Source organism: Lissotriton vulgaris, chromosome 7 (genome assembly GCF_964263255.1).
Source record: "Lissotriton vulgaris chromosome 7, aLisVul1.2, whole genome shotgun sequence".
NCBI classification, from domain to species: domain Eukaryota; kingdom Metazoa; phylum Chordata; class Amphibia; order Caudata; family Salamandridae; genus Lissotriton; species Lissotriton vulgaris.
The window spans coordinates 1,485,648,367-1,485,660,371 of NC_141695.1; the positions used below are offsets into that span (position 1 = coordinate 1,485,648,367).

The following is a 12,005-nucleotide window of genomic DNA, read 5'->3' on the forward strand; positions in this document are numbered from 1 at the left end:
CTTTATTATGTACATAGGAGATGTTTCTTATGAACCCAGTACGAGCTAGTCTTCTGCCATGTATGCACCTATGTAATTGACTCTTCACCTCAGATTAATGAATTACCTTCTCTGCTTGTTAATGATGGCCACTAAGATCCGTTTCAAAATGCATATGCTAATTCGTAGACTGATTAATCTTGTATTACATGCATAGCAAATGTGTTTTATCGTTATGCTGTTGGAAACTTTTTCAATTGTCTGACAATGCGACATCACTCCCTCTCAAGACCTCTGCGACTCCCTAGCTTCGTTCTTCCACGACAAAATCGCAGACATCCACAACAGCTTCGACAACCAACCCGGAGACCAACCCACCCAACCTTCTGCCACACCTTCACCCCCCTTGAACATCCTTAATGACTGGAACCCAATCTCCACGGATGATACCATCCGCCTGATGAACTCCATCCACTCAGGATCCCCCTCAGACCCATGCCCTCACCACATCTTCAACAAAGCAGATTCCATCATCGCACCCCACCTCCGAGATGTCATCAACTGCTCCCTCACCTCCGCCACCTTCCCAGATAGCTGGAAACACGCCGAACTCAGCGCCCTTCTGAAAAAACCCACAGCTGACCCCACCAAACTCAAAAACTACCGCCCCATATCACTCCTTCCATTCCCGGCCAAAGTCATCGAGAAAGCTGTCAACAACCAACTTGCCGCCTTCCTCGAAACCAACAAATCCCTCGACTCCTCACAGTCCGGCTTCCGAGCCAAACACAGCACTGAGACCGCACTCATCGCAGCAACAGACGACATTCGAACTCTAATGGACAATGGTGACACCGTCGCCCTCATCCTCCTCGACCTCTCCGCTGCCTTCGACACAGTTTGTCATAGCACCCTGTTACAACGCCTCAGTAACATTGGAATTCAAGGAAAAGCACTGGAGTGGATCACCTCGTTCCTTGCCGGAAGAACTCAGAGAGTCCGCCTCCCACCATTCAAATCAGAAGCCACTGAAGTCATTTGTGGCGTGCCACAAGGATCTTCACTCAGCCCCACCCTCTTCAACGTATACATGAGCCCCCTCGCGGCCATCGCACGTCAACACAACCTCAACATCATCTCCTACGCTGATGACACTCAACTGATCCTCTCACTCACCAAAGACCCTAACACCGCCAAAACCAACCTACATAAAGGAATGAGAGAAGTAGCCGAATGGATGAAGCACAGCCGTCTGAAACTGAATTCCGACAAAACAGAAGTCCTTATCTTAGGTACCTCCCCCTCCGCCTGGGACGACTCGTGGTGGCCAGAATCCCTTGGAAAAGCACCCATCCCAACAGACCACGCACGAAACCTGGGCATCATTCTGGACTCCTCACTCTCAATGACCAGACAAGTCAACGCAGTTTCATCATCTTGCTTCAACATTCTTCGCATTCTCAAAAAAACATTTAGCTGGATCCCCACTGAAACTAGAAAAACGGTCACCCACGCACTGGTTACAAGCCGCCTGGCCTAAGGAAACACCCTATACGCCGGTACCACCTCAAAACTTCAGAAAAAACTCCAACGCATCCAGAACGCATCAGCCAGACTCATTCTAGACATTCCGCGTAAAGATCACATTTCTGGTCACCTGAAAAACCTCCACTGGCTCCCCATCAATAAGAGGATAACATTCCGCCTTCTAACCCACGCACACAAAGCACTTTACAAACTTGGACCCGAATGCCTCAACACACGACTTTCCTTCTACACCCCCCCCCCCGCCAGCTACGCTCCTCCCACCAAGCCCTTGCTGCTGTACCTCGCATCAACAAAACCACCATGGGAGGAAGATCCTTCTCCTACCTGGCGGCTAAAACCTGGAACTCACTTCCCACTCACCTTCGCCTCACTCAGAACCACCTAGCATTCAGAAAGCAACTTAAAACCTGAATATTCGACAAGTAACTCCCCACCCTTCTCCAAGCGCCTTGAGACCCTCTGGGTATGTAGCGCGCTATATAAATCACTGAATTGAATTGAATTGAATGTTAAGATCTACAGAAGTCTCTTCTTACCAGTAAACTATTAATTGCCTAAAGAGTAACTTTTATTCTGTTATCCATTATCTACATTTCATAGGAATTATCTTCCACATTGAAGCTCAGATCCTTGTATGCTACACAAGTATTTCTTTACAACCGCCCATTGTTTGCAAACATTATGTTCATATCCCCAATGCCGATATATTAAAAACACCCCACTCAAACATCGAGTTCCTACTTCCACCAAGTATTTTTTTTACTTTCGACTAACTGTTGACGCGTCACGCGTAGTGCAAATGTGCAGCGTAGCCTTTTTCCGTATATCTACTAGCAAAGCGCAGAGTACAGGCTGTTCCCATAGACGCTGTCAAGTGGTCGAACGGGTAAGACGTTTGTAGAATCCTGCTTTTATATTTTGTTCACGTCCCTCTACGACACAACGGATCGATCGATTTAGGCACAAACACGCCAGAATTGTTTTTCATACGGTTTTGGCAGTTATTACATTCACGAACGGGGATAGCTAGACATATTCAATGTCTTTTTGGTGCCTGACAACCGTTTTACACTTGTAATTTAACAGCCAGTATTTTCTCACCAACCTATTTTCCGCTTCACGGCAAACCGCCTTATGTAGTGCTTTCATGCACTTGACGGAATCTACCATACCAGCGGCCTTAGCCGTTTGTAGTCTCTCCTTTGAGTGAGCGATCACCACGATGGGCACAAGAATAAGCGTCTTGCTTTAATAACTCAGCCACAGTTGTTTTTATTTTTCTTTAAGTCACGGCAAAACGAGTGTCCTTTTGAGCCATTTCCTTTATAGTACTTGGGATAGTTATCACCCCCGTTGAGCTGTTCAAACCAACCTGATTACACTGGTTACCTTGGCATTGGTAGACCACATTGCCACTGCTGGCAATTAAAATTGGGACTTCATACTTCAATAACGCCATATCCCTTGTTTTTTACACAATACAGACACTGCACTCTGTTCATGTCTTTTCTCAAGTATGTACCATAATTCTCCCATTACTTGGTTTCTTAGCTGGTTTCTTTTATCCTCCCCAGATTTATTCAGGTTACTGCCTTTGATTGATTCAGGCTTGTTTGGATTCACTTTCAAATTCGGGATTACGTTGTCAATTAGAGAAGGAATCCTTTGACAGATAGAAACTCTGCGCGCAGCACACGCACATGCAGTAAGTACACAGGGGGGTTTTCTCAAGTTGGAACAAATTGTATGCCTACTTCGTTTTGGCTAATGGTCACCTTTATTACCCATGTGACGCCTCACTCCTACCAACATATTTCACCTTGGAGAGCCATGGAGCCCCTATCTTTCTCAACAATTGATCTGTGAGAGAATCCTTCCCTTCCAGCTGCAACACTCATGGTAATATTATGTAACTCTGCCCAAAATTTTGGGTGTTTGAGTTTTGTAGTAATAAGTCAGGTACATATACACCGTCCCTCTTTTTTAGGTGTTCCCAGCCCTTCCCACGTCACACTTGTCCTGAGGAAGACCCCAGTAGTAAGGATCAAGATACCTACGGACATAGGGGTCGAAACGTCGACTTTATAACATCTGCCAATACCTACTCGACAGTAATTAATTAACTGTGATCTCATATGTTATATGGCAAATATGTATGTAGGATGTGAACTTTGACTATCCGGTATATGCCCAATATATACCTAAACTGTTTGTGATATGTTTGTCACCATCACCAAACTCTCTCTCCCATCACTTACTATCTAACACCCCCTTTCCCCCCCACCTTCCTCCTGGGCACCACCCATATGAATGTCATACCTTGCTAGGTTTGTCCCTATGATTGTTCATAAAAATGCATTCCCAATGTGATTAAATGACATTAGTCGAATAATAATAATAATAATCCACATTTGTAAAGCGCACAATCACCCGTAAGGGCCTCTAGGCGCTGGGGCCCTCGGGAAGATAAAGCAAGCTATTGCCCAGAGTCACATGGTGCTGGGCTAATCTGCCGCCGTTGCCGGGAATCCAACCGTGATCCCCAGATTCCGGAGTCAGTCGCCCTGGCTGCGGCGCCACACCTCTTCCCTAACATTACTGTTTCCTCTTTAATACTGTTGAATGCCCAGTTTTGTGATTTATGTTTTTAATGCTTTCTCCCCTCCATGTGAAAGCCAGTAATACACTGGGACCACTTTAATATATACCGTCTAGTACCCAGGTCCCAGTGATTCCAGGTTTACCCTTTTTTTGTAACTACTTAAGGGTACTATCACCACCATTAGGATTTTCTTTTACACCGTTTGAACTGGCACTGCTTCTTTCATGATATTAAACTTTTTGCAACAAATGTGAATGCTGGTACGAAAAAAAGTGTCCTGAATGACAAGCAGGAAAACAAGGTCCGCTAAGTTCATCATGGAGAGAAGGACTGCTAAACTGCTCTGTTTCTTAAGTTCTTCAAATTTGTCCCTGTGTTTAAGTGCAAACATGGTTTAAATCAGACAGTTGTGTTCTCTTCATGGAAAGAGCGTTTACTTTTCCCTTTGAAGTAAGTGGCAAAAGATTCTTAAAAAGCATATTTTTGTTATTGTTTCAGATGAATTTGTTAGTAAATCATAAGGGTATGAATTTGAAGTAATAATACGTGCACACTAATTCATTTACAAAAGCAAAAAAAGGCTCTCAAAGCCAGTGATGGATTCAAAAAGCTTGAATTTCAGAGTATGCTCAGACAGGCCCCCCTTAGGGCTACAGTCACTGGTTCATCCTGTGAAGTTGTAACACTGCTCCTTGAAAATCATAAAACCTTTCTAAAGGACTTCAGCCAAGTCCTTTCATGCCCTCTTTCTCTAAAGAGCATCACCAGTGCTAGGTCCATAAATGTTTTGTCGTACCCATGAATCTCAATATGCTGATTGCCTCAACATTAAAATTTCTGCTTTTACCTACAATTTTTATTTATTTTTTACTACACCATGTTACCCAGCTGGTACAATGGTGGTGGAGAAATGTTTATATAATTTTTTTGTGACAAAAAATGGACTAGTCTTTCAGTGGCCAAGGTTGCTGTGTCTATTTCTGACAATGCTCAAAAGATCATGTATTTGGGATTTATATTGGGGTGGTCGTGAGTTGGGGTGTGTTAAAGAAATAGAAAAAGACCTATCAAACGCAAATGGATTAATAATTATAAGTGCTAAATGTTCGAATTAAGCCAATTCACTCCACTGCTCCTGGACACGGTTTACAAACAGGGAATAAATAGAATGGCAGGACAGTGAAGATGAAGATGCTATTTTTTCTTCTCATTGAAACTTTTTTTGGCTATTGTCCTTGTTAGGATCTCCACAACAGTAAAGACTGGACTGTTCATACCATCAAAATGACAGAGGCACAGAAGAGGAGCAACAAACATCCTGTAGCAAAGCATATTTTCTCATTCTTGTCGACGATGGCACACAACAGTATTATATTTCTATAAAAAATACAATTTATCTCCTCTTAATCTCATTGTGCTAACAATAGCCTAATTTCTGCAAACTTAAAGGTGCTTGTTAACAAGAAAAAAACCTACTTCAATACGGTTCTAACGCACAAGTTACTTACCTTCGGTAACAATATATCTGTAAGAAACAGTAGTTAGTTCCTTACCTTAGAATATCCCCAGGCATCAGACTGGATCTGGAAAGTTTTGCGTAGTAGTACCCCTGCGCGTCGGAAGGCGTCGTCTGTGGCGCCGCGTCTGTCGTCGGCGTTGTGGTCGCCGGGATGACCTTGTCTGAGTACTTAGACTCCGCCCTCGCGCGCTGACGTCAGTTCTTGTACATAGCTTTCTGTGCCAGGAACGCAGAGCCTTGACAGAGACCGACGCTGGTGCCATGAAACTAGGGCCCTGAAAGGGATGACCTTAACCCTAGATATCGGTTTGCAGAACGGGGAGGATAGGTGGGGCGATAAGGAATCGAACACTAACTACTGTTTCTTACAGATATATCGTTACCGAAGGTAAGTAACTTGTGCATCTGAAATAAACAGGTTAATGTTAGATTCCTTACCTTAGAATAGATACCCCAGCAATACCAACCCCGGTGGTGGGTCTGCAAACCAAGATCACACCAGAAAGTCCTGGAGGACGGAACGGCCGAAAAAGCCATCTCTCCGGACTTGGCTGTCAAGGCAGTAATGTCTAGCAAACGTGTGCAGCGAGGCCCACGAAGCTGCCTGACAGATGTCCTGCAAGGGGACTCCTTGGCCCAGGGAAGTAGTAACCGCCGTGGCCCGAGTGGAATGGGCCCTCAGCCCAACAGAGGGCTCCTTTCTAGCCAAGGAGTAACAGACCTTGATGTTCAACACGACCCACCGAGAGATGGTCCGTATGTGCACCGCCCGTCCCTTCTTCGCGCCCACGTATCCAACAAAGAGCTGGTCGTCCACCCGGAACTGGCCTGTGCGATCAAGGTAGAAGGCGCACGTTTTGGGTCCAGACGGTGGAGCCTCTCTTCCTCTTTCGAGGGATGCGGAGGAGGAAAGAAGGTGGGCAAGGTGATGGACTGTCCGATGTGAAAGGCCGTAACCACCTTGGGCAGGAAAGAAGGACGCGTTTTTAGAACAACTTTGTCCGGATGGACAGAAAGGAAAGGAGGCTTAGAAGATAGAGCCTGGAGCTCACTCACTCTCCTGGCAGAGGTGATGGCAACCAGGAATGCAGTCTTAAGACGAAGAGGGCAATTGTGAAGTGGCTCGAAAGGAGAGCAGATCAGATAGGTTAGAACAAGGTTCAAGTCCCACTGAGGCATTACCAAAGGAACAGGAGGAAAAAAGTGTGTGATGTCCTTCAAGAATCTATTTACAACAGGGGACTTGAAAAGAGAAGGCTGATCAGGACGCCTCAATAAGGCACAAATGGCAGAGAGGTAGCCCTTAAGAGTGCCCTGAGCAGAGCCCTGCTGGGCAAGAGAAAGAAGGAAAAGGAGAACCTCTGAAAGGGGGGCAGAGAGGGTATCCACAGCCTTTGCTGTACACCATGCCACAAATGTATTCCACCTGCAGGCGTATACAGATTTAGTGGAGGGACGCCTGGCTGCCAGAATCACATCACAGACTTCAGGAGGCAAGTCAAATGGCCTCAACTGCCGCCACTCAATCTCCAAGCATGGAGGTGGAGGCTGGACAGGTTTGGGTGGAGGACCGTCCCCTGCTGCTGTGACAGAAGGTCCTCCTGAAGAGGCAGACGAATCAGGGGATCGATTGACATGCTGAGTAGCTCGGGATACCATATCTTTGTGCCCAGTCCGGAGCCACAAGGATGACTTGGGCCCGGTCACGGCTGATCTTCAGCACTCTGGGTAGAAGTGGTATCGGCGTACAACAGGCCAGCGCTTCACACGCGACGAAAAGCATCTCCGAGTGAGTGCCGCCTTGGAAATTCTAACGCCCAGAACTGATGACATTGCGCGTTCTCTTCGATGGCGAATAGATCTAACCAAGGCTCTCCCCACTGCTGAAAGAGACCTTGCGCCACGTCCGAGTTCAGACGCCATTCGTGATCCATCATGCACTGCCGGCTGAGTTAGTCTGCCCTGGCGTTCAGGGAACCTGCCAGGTGTTGAACCACCAGGGTGATGCCCTAGTGTTCCAGCCATGTCCAGAATCGCAGAGCAAAGGGGCCACGACCCCACCCCGCCTTGTTTGTTGCAATACCACATGGCAGTGGTGTTGTCCGTGAACACCTGCACTACACTTCCCCGTACAGAGGGAAGGAATGCCTTGAGTGCAAGTCCGATCGCCCGGAGCTTCAGAATGTTGATGTGAAGCCGGGACTCCGCCAGAGACCAGAGGCCTCTGATCTCCCCCTCTCCCATGTGCCCCCCCCATCCCAGGAGGGACACATCCGTCACCACTACGTGCTCTGGTTGGGGTAGGGAGAGAGATCTGCCGCTGACCCAATCGCGGTTCGTGAACCATCACTACAACTGTCTTGCAGTGCCCTCCGAGATCCGGACATGGTTGGACAGATTGCCCCGATGCTGTGCCCACTGAAACTTCAGGCCCCACTGCAGAGCCCGCATCCGCCACCTGGAGTGATGCACCAGAAGGATGCAGGAGGCCATCAGCCCAGGAGCTGCAGCGTCAACCTGACCGAGACGAGGGATAAAGGTCGAAAGATCGATATCAGAGCCTGAATATCCCGAACCCGCTGTTCGGGGGTATAAACCCGAAACTGCGCAGAGTCCAGAACCGCTCAGATGAAAAGGAGCTTTTGAGAGGGGCACAGGTGTGACTTTGGCATGTTGATGGAGAACGCCAGCGAGTGCAGGAAGTCGTCTGTAGTCTGGAGGTGGGAGACAACGGTTTGGGGCGAGCCCCTCTTCAACAACCAATCGTCAAGATAGGAGAAGACTGAAACCCCCAATCGGCGCAGATGAGCTGCGACCACCGCCATCACTTTCGTGAACACCCGTGGGGCGCTGGTAAGGCCGAACAGGAACACAGTAAATTGGAAGTGCTCGTGGCCTATCTTTAACCGCAGGTAACGCCGGTGGGCTGGCAGGACGGGGATGTGGAAATAAGCGTCCTGCAAGTCCAACGCAACCATCCAGTCTTCTGGGTCCAGGGCAGCTAGGACCTGAGCCAAAGTCAGCATCTTGAACTTCTCTTTCTGGAGGAAGCCGTTGACTCTCCGGTGGTCAAAGATAGGGCGTAGGCCTCGTTTGCCATTCTTGGGTAACAGAAAGTAGTGGGATTAGCAACCACATCCTACTTCTGGCCCAGGAACGCGCTCAACAGCCCCCTTGGCCAAGAGAGTCGAAGAGCGATGTCGCTTCTTCGACTTCATGTGCCTCGACTTACCTGAGGACTTTGAGCCCGACGAGTGGTGTTGACTCGCCGAGCTGTGATGACTGTGGCCCCGCGACCGGTCCCTCGACCTCCTCCTGGACCGGGATCTGGAGCGGCGCAGGGCCGACTGCCGGATCTCGAGGCACTTACGGGACCGCTTCTGCCTAGACTTCGACGTCAAGGCCCGGCAGTCGGGGCACGACTTGTCATCGTGGTCGGCCCGAGGCAATAAAGGCACCGACGGTGGGGGTCGGTAACTGACATCAAGCGGTTACAGTTGTCGCAGGGTTTGAACCCGGGCATCCCTATCGGCACTGGAGTCGAGTCGACTCGAGAAGATCCAAAAGAGATAGAAAAAGTTTAGTCAAAAAGTGACTAGGAGTACTGCTCTTCCCGGATCTGCGCTTGCTGGCGCGGAAAAAATAAGAACTGACGTCAGCGCGAGAGGGCGGCGTCTAAGTACTCCGACTATGTCATCCCGGCGACCACAACGCCGACGACGGATGCAGAGCCGCAGACTATGCCTACCGACGCGCAGGGGTACTGCTACGCAAAACTTTCCAGATCCAGTCTGACGCCTGGGTATATTCTAAGGTAAGGAATCTAACACTAACCCGTTTCTTTCAGATATAATGGTGGCCTCATATAAGGCAATGTTAATTTCAGGTTTGTAGCCTTTCAGACAGAACCTCAACATACACATTAATGTTAGTTATATCCCAGCAACACTTATGTGAACAGTGATAAGTGTATCCTAATGTCAAGTTGCCAGCCATAACTTCTCTCAACACATGGTGTCCAAAAGTCCAGCTTGTGAAAAAAAATACCTTTTCTGTGGAAGACACTAAGAGAACAGAGTTTCCTCGTTCTGCAAGCACTTTACTGTACTGGAGAAACACATCTATAAGGAGGACAATCGCTTATTTTGAAACTGCATGTTTTCTGTTTTGCTTTTCTGGGTATTGGCAATGAGGTCAATTCCAAAACTCATTCTCAAATAAGATAACCTCCCTTCCAAGACTTTTGTTTTCAGAGAGATAACGCAGCTCTTTCTTAGCAATTCTCTGGAAAGATTTTTGTATTCCAAATGCTTCATAAGTTATATCATCTAAAACTTAGAGTACACACAAATTGTCATGTTGGTTTGCAATGGCTATTTTCTGTAATTTGTACATGTAATAAAATGTAGTTTTCTTCTCACATTCTTTCTCTAGTGAATGTCATTTAATGGAACAATGAGTAAATGGCAACCACAAATGGCAATCACCGTCAAAAAGGTTCATCTCTTCTGATCACAAAATCTCCATCTCCAAATCTACCAAATAACAATGCCTTTCATATTAACAAAGCATCATCACAAGAATAGCACAATGACACCTGAGATAGCTTCTATTATGTGCCCCTTTTAAAGCTCAAATGACAGCACAACCTTTCAATGATAATGTGGTAGCATTAGCAACAAACAACAGTAACTCTTCAACTAATAATACGCAATACTCTTCTCTCCATAGTTTGTAGAGCACAATGGAAGTCAGGAGCATGTGCACCATAGCCCTGGCTGGTGCCTGTTTTCGATCTCAGTCTATTTCATTTTGTCTGTACGCCAGGGCGAAGAAAAATCCACGAAGAGGGAGGGTGAATTAATGACTACACATGTTACTAAAGTATATAAATTGAGATTACTGGGTTGTCCAATCCCTAGTCTTCCTCTATACTTAGGCAAGGCTGAAAAGTAGAACCTTTGCGATGGGAGTGAGTGTAGCGCTAGCAGACCTTCACAAATTTGCTTTACTGTGCAGCATGGCCAAAATGAGTATACACTTGTGGGGCGACATATAAAGCACCATGTTTGCAGAGTGCATGTAAGGTGGCCAAATTGGGAGGCTTGATTATTAAAATAGAAAAAGACAGACACTACCTTGGTCATCAAAGTGTGTTTGTAGCAACTGTCTTAAGCAAAAAAGGATAGCAAACTCACAGCATTCTAAAATGCAGAGAAACAGTAAAATGGGGAAATTGGCATGGTCACCCATTTCCCAAGAGAGGATTTACCATAAGTGCTGAACAGTATGTCAGAGGAAGTAATTATTTTGTTCCTATCACAACAGTTGAAGGTAATTCCTAATATCCAGGGTGTGGAGTCATTTTTGGTGTTGCAACTGGTGACAAAGGAAGTAAGCAAAATCCCCAGCTTTGCATGACAATCTGCCCTAAGAAAGATGCAGGTTAGAATCTGTGGCACTGAAGTCATGGATTACCATGTCCAAAGGCATAACTTTCTATTTTACCTTCACACCAAAAACTTAACATAATGGATAGAATTAGTTCACGGTCCCATAAGGACCGTACAGTCCAAACAAGAAGAATCCAACAGTACAGAAAATGAAGAAAAATACTGTGAATCGGAGTTCTTTCTGGCTCAAACACCTGGTAGATGGAGCTTGTGTAACTACAGTTGATTCTGCAGCCAGGTCAGACAGGGGGAAAAAGAAAAGAGGTCTGCCACTTTGAAGATTTCAGTAGCCTGGTTGGATTTGTTCACGTCCATGGACAAAATATTAGCAATTTGATTTTCCATTGGGCATTATTAAATTTTCCTCAGGCAGCCTATAGGACGTTGATTAAATGAAAAACCCATAAAACAGATTCTAAAGTGCCAAACAACTAAGTAGAACAATTAAGACCAGAGGTGATACACTCAGCAAGCACTCACTCTTTGAAAAGGGGCAAACTCAAGTCTTAAAAATCAGGTCAATTTAGCATTAGACATGTACTTGCTATGGCAGTACTATGAAGTACATCATATGCATATCTCCCCTACAAGGTGCTCCGACAGTCTTAAGACACTAGCCGTGCAATAAGATGTGGAGAAGTGTGGCTCAGTGGTTAGAGGCGGCAGACCCGGATGCTGGGATCGACCGTGGACCAGGGTTCGATTCCCCACCTCAGCGGGTCTCGGGCTCAAAATTCCACAGCCTTGATAATTCTCGCTCCGGCGCCTACTCGACTCACGGGGTCTCACTCTGCAACTCCGGGCAATAGCTTGCTTAATCTCCACAACGGCCCCTCGCGGCGGGATGCCTGGCTTTCACCTTGTGGACCCTGTCGGGGCCTCTCACAGGGGAATACCAGGACGG

The 12,005-nt window shown here is 46.8% G+C and overlaps 1 protein-coding gene across 4 annotated transcripts in view; it reads right to left on the reverse strand.

Moving 5' to 3' along the window:
* The window catches only part of ITCH (itchy E3 ubiquitin protein ligase), a 1,274,207-nt gene that overhangs the window by 519,401 nt on the left and 742,801 nt on the right, over window positions 1-12,005 (reverse strand). The gene's annotated exons all lie outside the window — the stretch shown is intronic.